This window comes from Eschrichtius robustus, chromosome X (assembly GCF_028021215.1).
Source record: "Eschrichtius robustus isolate mEscRob2 chromosome X, mEscRob2.pri, whole genome shotgun sequence".
NCBI lineage: Eukaryota > Metazoa > Chordata > Mammalia > Artiodactyla > Eschrichtiidae > Eschrichtius > Eschrichtius robustus.
Window position 1 is genome coordinate 114,651,648 of NC_090845.1, and position 16,303 is coordinate 114,667,950.

At 38.8% G+C, this 16,303-nt stretch overlaps 1 protein-coding gene across 8 annotated transcripts in view; it reads right to left on the reverse strand.

Moving 5' to 3' along the window:
- Positions 1-16,303, reverse strand: part of ENOX2 (ecto-NOX disulfide-thiol exchanger 2) — a 271,731-nt gene that overhangs the window by 116,662 nt on the left and 138,766 nt on the right. The window contains exon 1 of one of the 8 annotated variants that reach the window (XM_068532778.1): positions 10,056-10,094. The exons of the other annotated variants lie outside the window; for them this stretch is intronic. The gene's annotated coding sequence lies outside the window, so the exon portion shown is untranslated. Of the gene's footprint in view, positions 1-10,055; positions 10,095-16,303 lie in introns of those variants that run through there. 8 annotated transcript variants of the gene reach the window in all.

Genomic DNA, 16,303 nt, shown 5'->3' on the forward strand with positions numbered 1-16,303 from the left:
TCTGTATCTCTGTCTCTGGCATGTTCTTTCTAGCTCTCCTGACTGTTTTTCTCTTTCTGGATCTGCCTCTCCATCTCTCTGCACCAGTTTCTTTTGGTCTCTTTCTGTTTCTCTCTCCTTGTTTGTTTCTCTCCACCTTTCTATCTCTCTGCCTGTCAGCCTCTGAGTCTGTCTCTCACTCCGTCTCTCCATTTAACTCCCCATCTCTTGCTCACTATCTCTCTCTCCTGCTTCTCCAACATAACTGTCTGACCGACTGTTTCTCTGTCTCTCTGTTTCTCTCTCTCACTACCTTTCTGTCTGCTTTCTTGTTTTTCTGTCTCTTGTAGTGTCTTTTACTCTCTATGTTGGTTTGACTCTGGCTCTGTGTGCACCTCCCTCTCTTCTCTCTCTGCCTATTGCTCCTTCTCCTTCACTCACTCTGTATGTTCTCTCTGCTTCTCTCTGTCTTCCTGTCTCTAGCTCTGCTTCCCCTTCTCTCTACAACTCCTCTGCCCCAGTATTGTGTCAGACTCTTAGGCTCTCTCTTTCTTTAATGAGAGTGACTCTCTTCCTTTCTCTCTCTGTGTCCATTTCATTCTCTCTTTTTTCTTTGTGACTCTCTTCCTCCATCAGTTTTGGTCTCACTTTCTGGCTTCCTCTAGTTCTTTAGCTCTCTCTGTTTCTGAGTCTCTCTTTATCTCTGTACCCCTTTCTCTCTCTCTCTCTTTTAGACTCTCTCCCTTATTCTGTCTTTTCCATTTGCTTCAGTCTGTCTCCATCTCTCTCTCCCTGTTCCTCACTGCTATCTTTGGTCCTCTTTCCTTTCTTTTTCTGGCTCCCTATCTTGTCTTCCAATTTGTCTGCCTCTCCTCCTGTCTGCCTCTCTGTGTCTATCTGCCCATCTCTCTTGATATGCTTCCATTTTCTATATTTGTCGTTGATCTCTATCCCTTTATCTATCTGTGTTTCCCTCTGTCTCTCTTTTTTTCCATCTGCCTGTCTCTGTCTCTTTTTCTTCATCTGCCCTTCCTTATCTGCCCATCCTGCCTCTGTCCAACTATCTGTCTATCTCTCCCTGGCCATCTACCTGTTCTTCTCTGCCTCTCCTTTGAAACTGCTATGGAGATTGATGTTAATGACACTAGTCTTTTATAAAAGCTGAACTGTAAATCTCTTCCCAACCTCTACCAGTTGAACACATGCATCTCAGAGAAAAGACTTTCAGTCTCTGGCTTGACAAAAATGCATGGATTATACTGACTTTCTGAAATATAAGTCTAATATGTCAACTGGGTAACTTTAAAACACAAGTATACACTAACTGTGATGGCTTTCAGCATTGTTACTTATTTGTTCATTATTGAAAAATACAACAAAATCTATGTACTCAAAGCATGTCTTGTCAACCCTTCACTGGTCTTATATCTTAAGTAAGCTTCCAGAAGTCAAGGAAGTTAAGAAACTATTATAATTGGAACAGGAGTTAAGGAACAGACCACATAAAATATAGACCGGAACAGATTTTCCTTGAAAATTATATTTTCACTGAAACATAGAGCAATCCAGAATTCAGCAGAATGTATTACATCAGAACAACCACTTGATTTTTGCCTGACAATCTAGTTTGGTAATCTTATCATCCAAGCCCCTATAATAAGGAAATCTTTAGAGGCATTAGAGGAACAATGTAATTAAACCTCTCTGTGTCTCACTTTCTTTGTCTATAAAATGGAGCTTATGATAATAAATGATGTCAGAGGGTTGTTATGAGGAATAAATTAGTAATCCATGTAAAGGTCTTAGAATAGTGCCTGGCATAGCAGGAACTCAAAAAATGTTAGCTATTATTACTTCTATTGTTATTATTGCAATTGTTGTCACTGAAATTGTTATATAAACATCTAAACAGCAGGTCTACTCTTTAGGCAGTTTCCTTATCTAAAAAATGAAGCTATACCTCTAAGATCATTTATGGTTCTACGGTTCTAGAATTCCATGTGTCTCTGAGTACAAAGCACATGGGGTCATGTTTGTATCAGGCTCCATGACACAATTTTCATTCTCAAAAGTTTGTCACATCTGTAAGTTACCAAGGAAATAAAAAAAGCCATGAGGATAAACTGTTGATTTTCAAACATTTCTAAATCCAATCTGATAGCTGCAAACCTCTGCTTTCTCATTGACTTATTTACCTCTCACAGGATCACAACAGAAAACATAAATTCAGGAACAACTTTCATTCTCATTCTTTCTCCAATGCTGCCCATATCAGACAGTTGGGGTAGTTGACATTTCCACAAAGAGATGAGGACTTGGATCCCTTATTAGCTAGAGTGCCACACTTTTCAATAGGGATGTGCACTTTGCTTCAAATTACTATCTGTGGATGCTGTACTTTTCCTGGGAACGGTGTTCATGGATATGGTATCTTTCTTGGGAATGCTGTCTATGCATGTTCTACCCTCCCTAGGAATGCTGTCCATGGATGTTGTACTTTGCCTCAGAATACTGTCCGTGGATAGTGTACTTTCTTTGGATGCAATTTGTGGCAAAGTCATCTCCCACATTGAGGGACTCTCAAACACTGTTCAACCTTGATTTCCTCTTTGAAGCTCCTTGTCCTGTGTAGCTTCTGAAGGAGAACTGTATTAGTGTATACTATTGTTTTACATTTCTGGAATTTTGGGTTTGTAACTTGACTATTGGCAAGCTCATTAATACTTTCTCCAGACTGAGTGGACCTCATGCTTAAAACTGTGTTCAATGAATATAATTTGGCCTATTGTTCCCATTTTCTGGATGGAGAGCTGGGGGTAGGGGCCTATGGGGGAAAACCAAGAACATCAATCAGCAAATTGACTTCAGACCTGAGAAAACAGCCCGTGGCATAAAATTTCTAACTTATTAGCTAGGCAAATCAATTGGCAATGGTTACCCTCTGAAAAAGATGAAAACTGTGGAAGCACAAAGCATATTTATTCATGCAAAAGGCATTACTTCCAAATATCTTGGCATAATGTACCCTGCACTGTGGTAAATGAATCTTCACCTTTAGAGGCACAAATCTGATTTACCCACTCTTCTATTTTCTTTGTCTTCAAGATTTGTTTGGAATGAAAATGGCAAATTCCCTGTAGGTGTGTAGCAACATTCATCTATCCTTAACACCTGTCTTGTCCCTGCTCCCTTAATCTTGCCAGCTTTAGCATGCCTGTGCTCATTCATACACATGCTTGCTCCCTCACAAACTCATGCTCTTCACCCCTGCAGTCATATAGAATGCATTTTGTCCAAGCTGTACAGGTGAAAGAACAAGGTCATGTAATAAGGAATATTGACCTTGGGGGGCAGATCCATATAATTTACACAAAATATTTCCAGGGCCCATCCTGTTTAGTTCCTACACATTCACCTTTTCTGCAGCAAAGCTAGATAGGCAGTAAAAAAATAACCTGTCATGGAGGAGATTGGTTCAAGATGGTGGAGTAGAAGGACGTGCACTCACTCCCTCTTGTGAGAGCACCGGAATCACAACTAACTGCTGAACAATCATCGACAGGAAGACACTGGAACTCACCAAAAAATATACTCCACATCCAAAGACAAAGGATAAGGCGCAATGAGATGGTAGGAGGGGTGCAATCACAATAAAATCAAATCCCATAACTGCTGGGTGGGTGACTCACAAACTGGAGAACACTTATATCACATAAGTCCACCCACTGGAGTGAAGGTTCTGAGCCCCATGTCAGTTCCCAACCTGGGGGTCTGGCAACGGGAGGAGGAATTCCCAGAGAATCAGACTTTGAAGGCTAGCAGGATTTGATTGCAGGACTTCAGCAGGTTTGGGGGAAACAGAGACTCCACTTTGGAGGGCACACACAAAGTAGTGTGTGCATCAGGACCCGGGGGAAGGAGCAGTGACCCCATGGGAGACAGAACCAGACCTACCTGCTAGAGATGGAGGGTCTCCTGCAGAGGCAGGGGGTGGCTGTGGCACACCATGGGGACAAGGACACTAGCAGCAGAAGTTCTGGGAAGTACTCCTTGGCGTGAGCCCTCCCGAGGTCTGCCATTAGCCCAACCAAATGGCCTATATATAGGCTCCAGGGGCTGGGTCGCCTCAGGCCAAACAACCAACAGGAAGGGAACTCAGCCCCACCCATGAGCAGACCAACGGACTAAAGTTTTACTGAGCTCTGCGCACCAGACCAACACCCAGCTCTACCCACCACCAGTGCCTCCCATCAGGAAGCATGCACAAGCCTCTTAGATAGCCTCATCCATAAGAGGGCAGACAGCAGAAGCAAGAAGAACTACAGTCCTGCAGCCTGTGGAACAAAAACCACATTCACAGTAAGACAGACAAAATGAAAAGGCAGAGGACTATGTAACAAATGAAGGAACAAGATAAAACCCCAGAAAAACAACTAAATGAAGTGGAGATAGGCAACCTTCCAGGAAAAGAATTCAGAATAATGATAGTAAAGATGATCCAGGACGTCAGAAAAAGAATGGAGGCAAAGATCGAGAAGATGCAAGAAATGTTTAACAAAGACATAGAAGAATTAAAGAACAAACACCTAGAAGAATTAAAGAACAAACAAACAGAGATGAACAATATAACTGAAATGAAAACTACACTAGAAGGAATCAATAGCAGAATAACTGAGGCAGAAGAACGGATAAGTGACCTGGAAGACAGAATGGTGGAATTCACTGCTGCAGAACAGAATAAAGAAAACAAGAATGAAAAGAAATGAAGACAGCCTAAGAGACCTCTGGGACAACATTAAACGCAACAACATTCGCATTATAGGAGTCCCAGAAGGAGAAGAGAGAGTGAAAGGACCCGAGAAAATATTTGAAGAGATTATAGTCGAAAACTTCCCTAGCATGGGAAAGGAAATAGCCACCCAAGTCCAGGAAGTGCAGAAAGTCCCAGGCAGGATAAACCCAAGGAGAAACACGCCGTGACACATAGTAATCAAATTGACAAAAAATTAAAGACAAAGAAAAATTATTAAAAGCAGCAAGGGAAAAATGACAAATAACATAAAAGAGAACTCCCATAAGGTTAACAGTTCATTTCTCAGCAGAAACTCTACAAGCCAAGAAGGGAGTGGCACGATATATTTAAAGTGATGAAAGGGAAGAACCGACAACTAAGATTACTCTACCCGGCAAGGATCTCATTCAGATTCAACAGAGAAATCAAAAGCTTTACAGACAAGCAAAAGCTAGTAGAATTCAGAAACACCAAATCAGCTCAACAACAAATGCTAAAGGAACTTCTCTAAGTGGGAAACAAAAGAAAAGAAAAGGACCTACAAAAACAAACCCAAAACAATCAAGAAAATGGTAATAGGAACATACATATTGGTAATTACCTTAAATGTTAATGGATTAAATGCTCCAACCAAAATACACAGGCTGGCTGAATGGATACAAAAACAGCACCCATATATATGCTGTCTACAAGAGACCCACTTCAGACCTAGGGACCCATACAGACTGAAAGTGAGGGGATGGAAAAAGATATTCCATGCAAATGGAAATCAAAAGAAAGCTGGAGTAGCAATACTCATATCAGATAAAATAGACTTTAAAATAAAGAATGTTACAAGAGACAAGGAAGGACATTACATAATGATCAAGGGATCAATCCAAGAAGAAGATATAACAATTATAAATATACATGAACCAAACATAGGAGCACCTCAATATATAAGGCAAATGCTAACAGCTATAAAAGAGGAAATCGACAGTAACACAATGATAGTGGGGGATTTTAACACCTCATTTACACCAATGGACAGATCATCCAGACATAAAATTAATAAGGAAACACAGGCTTTAAATGACACAATAGACCAGATAGATTTAATTGATATTTATAGGACATTCCATCTAAAAGTAGCAGATTACACTTTTGTCTCAAGTGCACACAGAACATTCTCCAGGACAGACCACATCTTGGGTCACAAATCAAGACCTGGTAAATTTAAGAAAATTGAAATCATATCAAGCACCTTTTCCAACCATAACACTATGACATTAGAAATAAATTACAGGGAAAAAAACATAAAAAACACAAACACATGGAGGCTAAACAATACATTACTAAATAACCAAGAGATCATTGAAGAAATCAAAGAGGAAATCAAAAATTACCTAGAGACAAATAAAAACAAAGACACGATGATCCAAAACCTATGGGATGCAGCAAAAGCAGTTCTACGTGGGAAGTTTATAGCAATAGAATCCTACCTCAAGAAACAAGAAAAATCAAATAAACAATCTAACCTTACAGCTAAAGGAACTAGAGAAAGAAGAACAAACAAAACCCAAAGTTAGTACAAGGAAAGAAATCATAAAGATCAGAGCAAAAATAAATGAAATAGAATCAAAGAAAACAATAGCAAAGATCAATAAAACTAAAAGCTGGTTCTTTGAGTAGATAAGCAAAATTGATAAACTTTTAGCCAGAGTCATCAAGAAAAAGAGGAAGAGGACTCAAATCAATAAAACTAGAAATGAAAAAGGAGAAGTTACAATGGACACTGCAGAAATACAAAGCATCATAAGAGACTACTACAAGCAACTGTATGCCAATAAAATGGACAACCTGGAAGAAATGGACAGATTCTTAGAAAGGTATAACATTCCAAGACTGAACCAGGAAGAGATAGAAAATATGAACAGACCAATCACAAGTAATGAAATTGAAACTGTGATTAAAAATCTTCCAACAAACGAAAGTTCAGGACCAGATGTCTTCACAGGTGAATTCTGCCAAACATTTAGAGAAGAGCTAATACCCATCCTTCTCAAACTCTTCCAAAAAATTGCAGAGGAAGGAACACACCCAAATTCATTCTACGAGGCCACCATCACCCTGATACCAAAACCAGACAAAGATACTACAAAAAAAGAAAATTACAGACCAATATCACTGCTGAATATAGATGCGAAAATCCTCAACAAAATACTAGCAAACAGAATCCAACAACACATTAAAAGGATCATACACCACGATCAAGTGGGATTTATCCCAGAGATGCAAGGATTCTTCAATATATGCAAATCAATCAGTGTGACACACCGTATTAACAAATTGAAGGAGAAAAACCATATGATCATCTCAATAGATGCAGAAAAAGCTTTTGACAAATTCAACACCCATTTACGATAAAAACGCTCCAGAAAGTGGGCATAGAGGGAATCTACCGCAACATAATAAAGGCCATATATGATAATCCCACAAAAAACATCATTCTCAATGGTGAACAACTGAAATCATTTCCTCTAAGGTCAGGAAAAATACAAGGATGTCCACTCTCGCCACTATTATTCAACATAGTTTTGGAAGTCCTAGTCACAGAAATTGGAGAAGAAAAAGAAATAAAAGGAATACAAATTGGAAAAGAAGAGGTAAAGATGTCACTGTTTGCAGATAACATGATACTATACATATATAATCCTAAAGATGCCACTAGAAAACTACTAGAGCTAATCAGTGAATTTGGTAAAGTAGCAGGATACAAAATTAATGCACAGAAATATCTTGCATTCCGATACACTAACAAAGAAAGGTCAGAAAGAGGAATTAAGGAAACAATCACATTCACCATTGCAACAAAAAGAATAAAATGCCTAGGAATAAACCTACCTAAGGAGGTAAAAGACCTGTACTGAGAAAACTATAAGACAATGATGAAAGAAATCAAAGATGACACAAACAGATGGAGAGATATACCATGTTCTTGGATTGGAAGAATCAATAATGTGAAAATGACTATTCTACCCAAAGCAATATACAGATTCAACGCAATCCCTATCAAATTATCAATGGCATTTTTTTACAGAGCTAGAGCAAAAAATCTTAAAATTTGTATGGAGACACAAACTGGTGGGATGAATTGGGAGACTGGGATTGACATATATGACTAATATGTATAAAATAGATAACCAATAAGAATCTGCTGTATAAATAAAATAAAATTTAAAAAAAACCTATTGTGGATGAATTATTTGTCCATGCTTTAAAATGGCCAGAGAGGAAAGGGTGAAGAGGTCACCAAGTCAAAAACAGCTCTCTTTCAATTTTTTTTGGTTTGTTTAACATCTTTATTGGAGTATAATTGCTTTACAATGGTGTGTTAGTTTCTGCTTTATAACAAAGTGAATCAGTTATACATATACATATATCCCCATATCTCTTCCCTCCTGTGTCTCCCTCCCTCCCACCCTCCCTATCCCACCCCTCTAGGTGGTCACAAAGCACCCAGCTGATCTCCCTGTGCTATGCGGCTGCTTCCCACTAGCTATCTATTTTACATTTGGTAGTGTATATATGTCCATGCCACTCTCTCACTTTGTCCCAGCTAACCCTTCCCCCTCTCCGTATCCTCAAGTCCATTCTCTAGTAGGTCTGGGTCTTTATTCCCATCTTGCCCCTAGGTTCTTCATGACCATTTTTTTTTTTAGATTCCATATATATGTGTTAGCATACGGTATTTGTTTTTCTCTTTCTGACTTACTTCACTCTGTATGACAGATTCTAGGTCCATCCACCTCACTACAAATAACTCAATTTCATTTCTATTTATGGCTGAGTAATATTCCATTGTATATATGTGCCACATCTTCTTTATCCATTCATCTGTCGATGGACACTTAGGTTGCTTCCATGTCCTGGCTATTGTAAATAGAGCTGCAATGAGCATTGGGGTGCATGTGTCTTTTTGAATTATGGTTTTCTCAGGGTATATGCCCAGTAGTGGGATTGCTGGGTCGTATGGTAGTTCTATTTTTAGTTTTTTAAAGAACCTCCATACTGTTCTCCGTAGTGGCTGTATCAATTTACATTCCCACCAACACTGCAAGAGGGTTCCCTTTTCCCCACACCCTCTTCAGCATTTATTGTTTGTAGAGGGCCACAAATTCTTGTCTTGGAAGAAAACTAACCAAGAGTGGCCAAAGAAATCTGAATGACTTGAACACCTGCTCCATAGGGAAGGAGACAGAATTACTGGGCTGCTGCTAATTTGCAAAAATAACTCCTGAGCTCTCCTGGAAGTGAAAGCACCCTGATCCTTTCAAAGAACAGTTGTGAGAAATGGTGTGAGTATGACTGTTGTGGGTAGGGCAGGGTGCAGAGAGATAGAATTCAGAATTGCAGAGCTATCCTCGAAGTTCTGATGCTTTAGAACTTCCCCACTGGGTCTAAACTTCAAAGTTTGCATGGGGAGTGGGAAGGGTAAGCTGGGACGAAGTGAGAGAGTGGCATGGACATATATACACTACCAAATGTAAAATAGATAGCTAGTGGGAAGCAGCCGCATAGCACAGGGAGATCAGCTGGGTGCTTAGTGACCACCTAGAGGGGTGGGATAGGGAGGATGGGAGGGAGACACAAGAGGGAGGAGATATGGGGATATATGTATATGTATAGATGACTCACTTTGTTATAAAGCAGAAACTAACACACCATTGTTAAGCAATTATACTCCAATAAAGATGTTAAAAAATAGAATAAGTAAAAATAAAAACCAAAAAAAAAAAACTTCAAAGTTTGGATGGAGGTGAGAGGGTAGGTTAGAGAGGGCAAAAATGATCAGTGTGATATCCATAGTCATTTTTTTAAGCTGACCTATACTCTTAAGAAACTTTTAAATTGCATACACAAATGAAATTGTACCCTCAGCATGAAGCTCTATGAGGTCTAATTATCAGAGCAAATGTTTACTGAATTAATTTAAAAACTACAATACCAACACTGCCTATTTCATAATCTAGGGGAAGCATTTTCTTCTCAAGCCATGTTCGGTGTGCAATGGGAAGCCAATTATCAACCCAGAACATTTCTCAGTGAAAAATGTGTCATTCTTTAAGACACTTAGGGCTTAAGCAGGCTTAAGGCCCCTATCTCATCGTTTTCTCTTATTTCTACCATCTAAATACCCATCAATCCAAGCCAAGATTATTTTCACCATTTCATAGCTTAAAGGTGTCAATGACACGTGGACAAAGAACATTTTGGCAAGAGACAAAGCATAATTTTTACTTACTTGAATGCTCATACCAGCTTTTTCTGAAAACAGAGTATAATAATGGGGCTCCTGAGAGAAAAATACAGTAAACAGGCACTGTTACTGATTAAATGAGGGTGAATTCAGTTTTATTGTTTTTAAGCAAGCTCAGTAATTCTAACTAAACACTAACCAATATGGTCCCTTTAGAATTCCCAGGGATGTGTTTTTCATCAATACAAGAGAATACTTTCTATTTACCAGATATAAGCACCTTGTGGATGAGAGCCTTGTTCATCTTTCATCTTATTCATCTTTCAGTTTCTAGCAGTTTCTGCTAGAAAGTAGCATTTTCATCTACCCTTCCATCCAATATCACCTGACACACAGTAGGCATCCAATAAATGTTTGCTGAATAAATATATTAGCATATTATTTGTTTGTAATTGTTTACTGCTCAGAATGCTTTTAAACTGGCTGTATAAATAGGCTAAATACTATCCTGACATTTTTAAAACTTTGATTATCAGAACTTTCTATTTCTTAGATACAACTAATCTTTATAGTCCTAAAGAATATGGATAGGAATTTAAGAGATTTTTTCGGTGTGCCAGAAGAAGTTCCATTTCCCTTTATAGACACCAGACAGAACTTTTCCAGACCTCCTTCTGTGTAACCAAACACTTTCAAGTAGCAACCAAACATCCCAAAGTGCCTAAGCTGGCTGAATGTCATAGCAGAAGACAGCTGGGGACATGATGTTGAGAATGACCAGTGTTTACACGATATTTACATACCAGATTCCACAGCTTTAAGACAGGTGTGTCCTGCTACCCTATTTTTTTTCCCTCAAAGAGCACCTGGATCCTGTCTGGAAAACAGATCAAGAACTGCACTGCCAATCACTATAGGTGGGATGGCTAAATTTTCTGACTCTATAATTGGAAAAGCATGATTTGACATATGGACTTCTACTTTTGAGGACAATGGGATAGAACATGTAACACTGGGGCTGCTCTAAAAGATCCAAAATATGTGGTTTTTCCATACTCAAAGGAATGACAAGAAAATCAAGAGGGACATAACTTTATAAAATAAATTCGATATGAAAGAACACAGCATAAACAATGTTAAAATACATGGGAAAACATTCACAACACATTTAACAGAAAAATGATTAATTTCCATGACATAAAAAGAACCCTTACAAGTCCAAAATTTAAAGATAAATAATCGCAGAAAAATGGGCAAAGGATATCACAAGTGATATATAAAAGAAACATAAAGGATTAGTAAACATTTGAAAAAGATGCTCAAACTCACTATTTATTAAAGGAATGCAAGTTAAAGCAATAAGGGGCTACAATTCATCACTTGTCTAATGGGCAAAAAGTCATAGGATTAAAGGTATTGTGTGCTGGCAAGAAGACAAAGAATGGCCCTCTCAACACTGGATGTGTTGACTTGGTGAGGTCTTTGTAGAAGTCATCATGGTATTGGCCATCAAAATGTACAAAGCCCTTAACACTTCAACTCTGCAATCCTACTTCTTAGACTCTATTCTAGAGTAACACTTGCTCACATGTACAGGCTAGCATGCTCATGGATGTCCTTTGCAGCATTTTTGTGGCAGCCAAAAGATAGGAATAATCTAAATATTTATCAACAAGAGGATCCCAGTAGTAAATTTCCCAATCTCTAACATGGTCTACCAGGCAGTTATTAAAAAAAGAGAGAGCAAGTCAGGGCAGAAATTATCCTTGGAGGGGAAGTAAGTGTCTACAAAAGGGCACCAGGGTCTTCTGGGGTGCCAGAAATGGTCTATGCCTTGTCTTAGGTGCTGGTTACATAAGTGTGTTGTTTGTGAAAGTTCATTGGTGTACACGTAAGGTTTTGCACTTTTATGCACATCAATAAAATATGTTTTTCAAAAAATTAACAAACTAAAAAACAGATTTGGGAGACCCCATGCTTTAGTGGAAAGAGTACTATACTAGGAAGAAGGAGTTCTGAGCTCTAGCTCCTTTCTGCCCAAACTAGTTTGGGACTTTGGGCAAGTCACTTGGGCTGAATTGCAGTTGACTCAATTCAAGGTAGGGATAATTTTATTCTGCTGAAAGATAGGGAACTGGGCCCAATGATTTCCATATCTTTTTCATTTTTAGGTTTTATGGCTCTTTAAGCCATAACAGTTCAGTATTATTTACCTCCATTAAGTTTCTTTTATCTATCCCCTCTTCTCCATCCCTACTCCCATAACACTGATTCAGGCCCATATTTCACTTCCCTGGGATATTTCAAAAGTCTTCAAACTTGTCTCTCCAGTTCTGCCCCTTTAAAATCTATAATAAAAACACTTTGGTTAGAGTATCTTTTGACAGTACAGCTCAAATCACGTCGCTGCTTTCTTCAAAAACCTTAGAAATCAGTGGGGCACGGTGCAAAGTGCACAGAACCCATTATTGCAAAATCTGGGTTTGAATAGCTTACTGGCCGTCTAATCTTGGGCAAGCCATTGAGCCTCTGAATCTCCATTACCTCATCTGTGAAATGAGAGTAGTTATGGGACCTTCCTCCATTACTGCATGTTCCATGTACAAAGAACAGACTTTTAGCTACTGATGTGTCAAGTCCCAAGTCACACTTAACATCATCTGCCAGGGGGCCAGAGTAACGGCAGAGAATCAAGTTTCTTAGCTACCTTTACTTGACTTACTCCAATCAAGAGAGAGAATACTTCTGGGCAGACAGAGCTTCAACACACAGCTCTACAACTGACTGGCTGTTTGACAGAAGAACAAAAAGTGAAAGGTGCCTCCCTCTTTGCAGGCTTTGCCACAGAGACAGTGGCACCTCATAGCAAAGGTTAACAGTCTTAATTGATAGAAAGCCCAGCCTGTAAGATCTATAGACCTCTCTGTACACACCTAATGTTGGTAAGAACTGCTTAACAGAGATCTGGCACAAAAATCAAAAGAAGCTAAAATCTTGTGGTTACCCTGCTGAGATAATTTAGGATGCATTAGTCAATGTTTCTCAGGCTGTTCGTCCTGGATCAGGGTAATTATGGAGAGGAATAAAAAAGGCCAGATTAGAAAACAGCTTGCCAGCAGAACCACTATATTTGCATGGGTTGATATTTAAATCAGCATCTGAAAACAGTACGTAGTTATGACTTGTTGCCTGCTCAGACTTTATGCCAAGTTCTGAAGCAAATTCAGCACTTGGCATTCATTTCAGAGGGAAAGCCTGGTTCCTTGTTACACAAGCCTCTTAAAATCTCTATCTTGCCAGATACAAAGGCCACTCAGGCTGAGGATGCCCCTCACATTAGATGACTTGCATGATCTCCAGGAACTAATTTTGGAGAAAGGCACATTCTTAACTTGATCTCTCTTCTTCCCAGGAAACTCAACCAAGAATCTTCTGAAATTTCACCTCCTTCCCTCCAAAGCTTCCTTGATTGTCCAGAGGAATGAAGGTGTCTTCATTAACCTCACCCTGATCTGAAATAAAATTCCATGAAAATGCCTTTACTCTTCATCCAATTATGCATTTGCACTCAATTTCTTCCTGGCTTAGTGCCCAGCACATAATGGCCACTTAGTAAATATTTGCTCTTATTTACTGAGTATTCACTGTAAGCAGTCACTCTTTCATAGCACTCATCATAATTACAAATAATTATTTGTGTAATTATTTGCTTAATGACTGTCTTCCTTACTAGACGGTGAGCATCACAAGGCCAGGGCTGAAGTTTGTCTTATTTACAGCTGTACTCTTAAAAACTACCATAATGCTTCACACTTAATACCCAATAAATATTCATTGAACAAAAGAACTTAATCCCAAAACAACCTGTACACCTGGTATTATTATTTCTATATTATAGGTGAGGAAACTGAGGATCAATACTTCAATAACTGCGCTTCAGTAACTTGCCTAAGGTCAGAGCCAGGGTTCTGAGCACGTGCTCTTAACAACCACTGTATCCTGCCTCCCTCTTTTTAAGTCCTGTTCTACTATATACTAGCTGTAGCCTGGGAAAGTTTCATAAGTTTTCTAAGCTTTGGTTTTGTTGTCTATAAACAAAGGAGAAAATGGTATCTATTTTATAGATTTGTTATGAAGTTTGCTTGAGTTTATATATGTAAAACACTTGGTTATAGTGGTTGGCATACAATCAATATTTAATAAAAGCTGCTGCTCCTGTATTGTTGTTATTGAATCAAATATTCAGAAGAAAGGGACTGTAGCTAGGGAATGCCACTTGCTGAAACCTGTCTCCCCTGCAAAATAGCACATTCCATTTGAGCAGTTGGACACATCTAATGGCTTTCTGTGACACTCTCATCAACCCTCACTCAGCACATTCCATAAAACAGCTTGCATGTGAAAGTTGCTTTTGCTTAAAATTCAAATGTAGGAGAAGCAAAATATTTTAAAGTTAATTCTATTACACAAGCAATTGCTCAGTAGAAATACTACAACCTGCATGGCTTAAATTGAATAGCTCACATTATCAAGGAAATTGAGATTGGAAAAAAAAAATCAAGACTGTCTCCCAACCCCTTACAAGAGGGAATTTCATCATTATGGATTTTTATTTCAATAGATAGTAAATTGATATCAGGAAACAGAGCAGAGAAAGAGAAAATTGCAAATTAGGCAGTCACTTCTTTCTGTGTTGAAATAGCTAGAGTGGTCAACATACACACAACCACTTTATTTGTCACCTTCTGGTCTACTGCATCACTGTCACTTTAGTTCGTAACAGAAGACTCTAGACATACTTTATCATAGAATACAGTGTCCACGGTTTTGCTTTCTGTGGTGTCAGTTACCCGAGGTCAACCGCGGTCCAAAAAATATTCAATGGAATATTCCAGAAATAAACAATTCATAAGTTTTAAATTGCATGCTGTTCTGAGTAGCGTGATGAAACTTCACACTGTCCTGCTCTATCCCACCTGGGACACGAATCATCCCTTTGTCCAGTGCATCCCACCTGTAAGTCACTCAGCTGCCTAGGTTATCAGGTCAACTGTCATGGTATCAGCAGTGTTTGTGTTCAAGTAACCCTTATCTTACTTAATAATGGCCACAAAGTGCAAGAGTAGTGATTCTGGCAGTTCGGATATTCTCTTACTGTGCCTAATTTATAAATTAAACTTTATCATAAGTATGCATGTATAGGGAAAAAAACATAGTATATATAGGGATTGCTACTATCCACAGTTTCAGGCATCCATTGGGGGATCTTGGAACATATACCCTATGGAAAAGGGGGGACTACTGCACTACAAATGTCCAACATTCTGAACCACAGTGGTCTAGGTACACCTAGTTGCTCTGATGCAGTATGGGTAGCTGAGCTGGTCCTTAAGCCTGACTGCATATTGGAATCATTTGCAGTGCTTTTAAAGAACATTGATGCCCGGCTCTTCCTCAATTTCCGTTCTGATTCAGTTGATTTTTGACAATAATTTTAGAACTATCCTGCCTGGCTTTGGATCTTATCTCCTCTACTTACTATGTGGACAAATTACTTAACTTCTCTGTATTTAAGTTTCCTTACCAGTAAAATGAGGATAATCATAGAGATGCCATGAAAGTCAAATAAGTTAACACATTTGAAATACTTAGAACAGTGTCTGGCACACTAGTAGAAGTAGTAATAAAGTATTTTAATTACTATACTCTGGTGTCATGGAAGAGAAAGGAATACTTGTAGAGTTTGCAATCACATGTGGAATGACAATGCTAAAATGGCAGCAAAGGTGTCTGTGTTTGAAGTTCATGAAAATGAAATCTCCTCACTGTAAAGTACTACTCTGAGGCAAAATCAGATGATATAAAGTTGAGTTCCATCTGGAATTTGTCTTGACTTTATACATGGAGAAGTAAAAATCTAAACGTAACACATGGTTCTAGAACAACCCTATTTATTTGTACCCTCAATGGACCATCATTGCTAGTTTCCCCTGGTTAAAAAAAAATTCTAAGGATAGAAAAATCCAAAGTCATATTTATCTGCAAATAAACAGCAATGTTAGGATGGTGGGGGTTCTCTTCACACTTGGCACCATTCCATGGGGAGGAGGGAACATCCATTCTACTTGTGAGAGAGGACAGAGGGTACTAACAGAAACTTCTCTGGGCTTTCTCTCCACCCCTGCTTACTCCTTGGCACAGCAGGGGCATCGACTTATCTGATTTGTAAGATTAGAATAAAAATAAGTGCTCATTCCTGACTTAACCTCTGCATTCTGGCTCTTGGGTCAGAA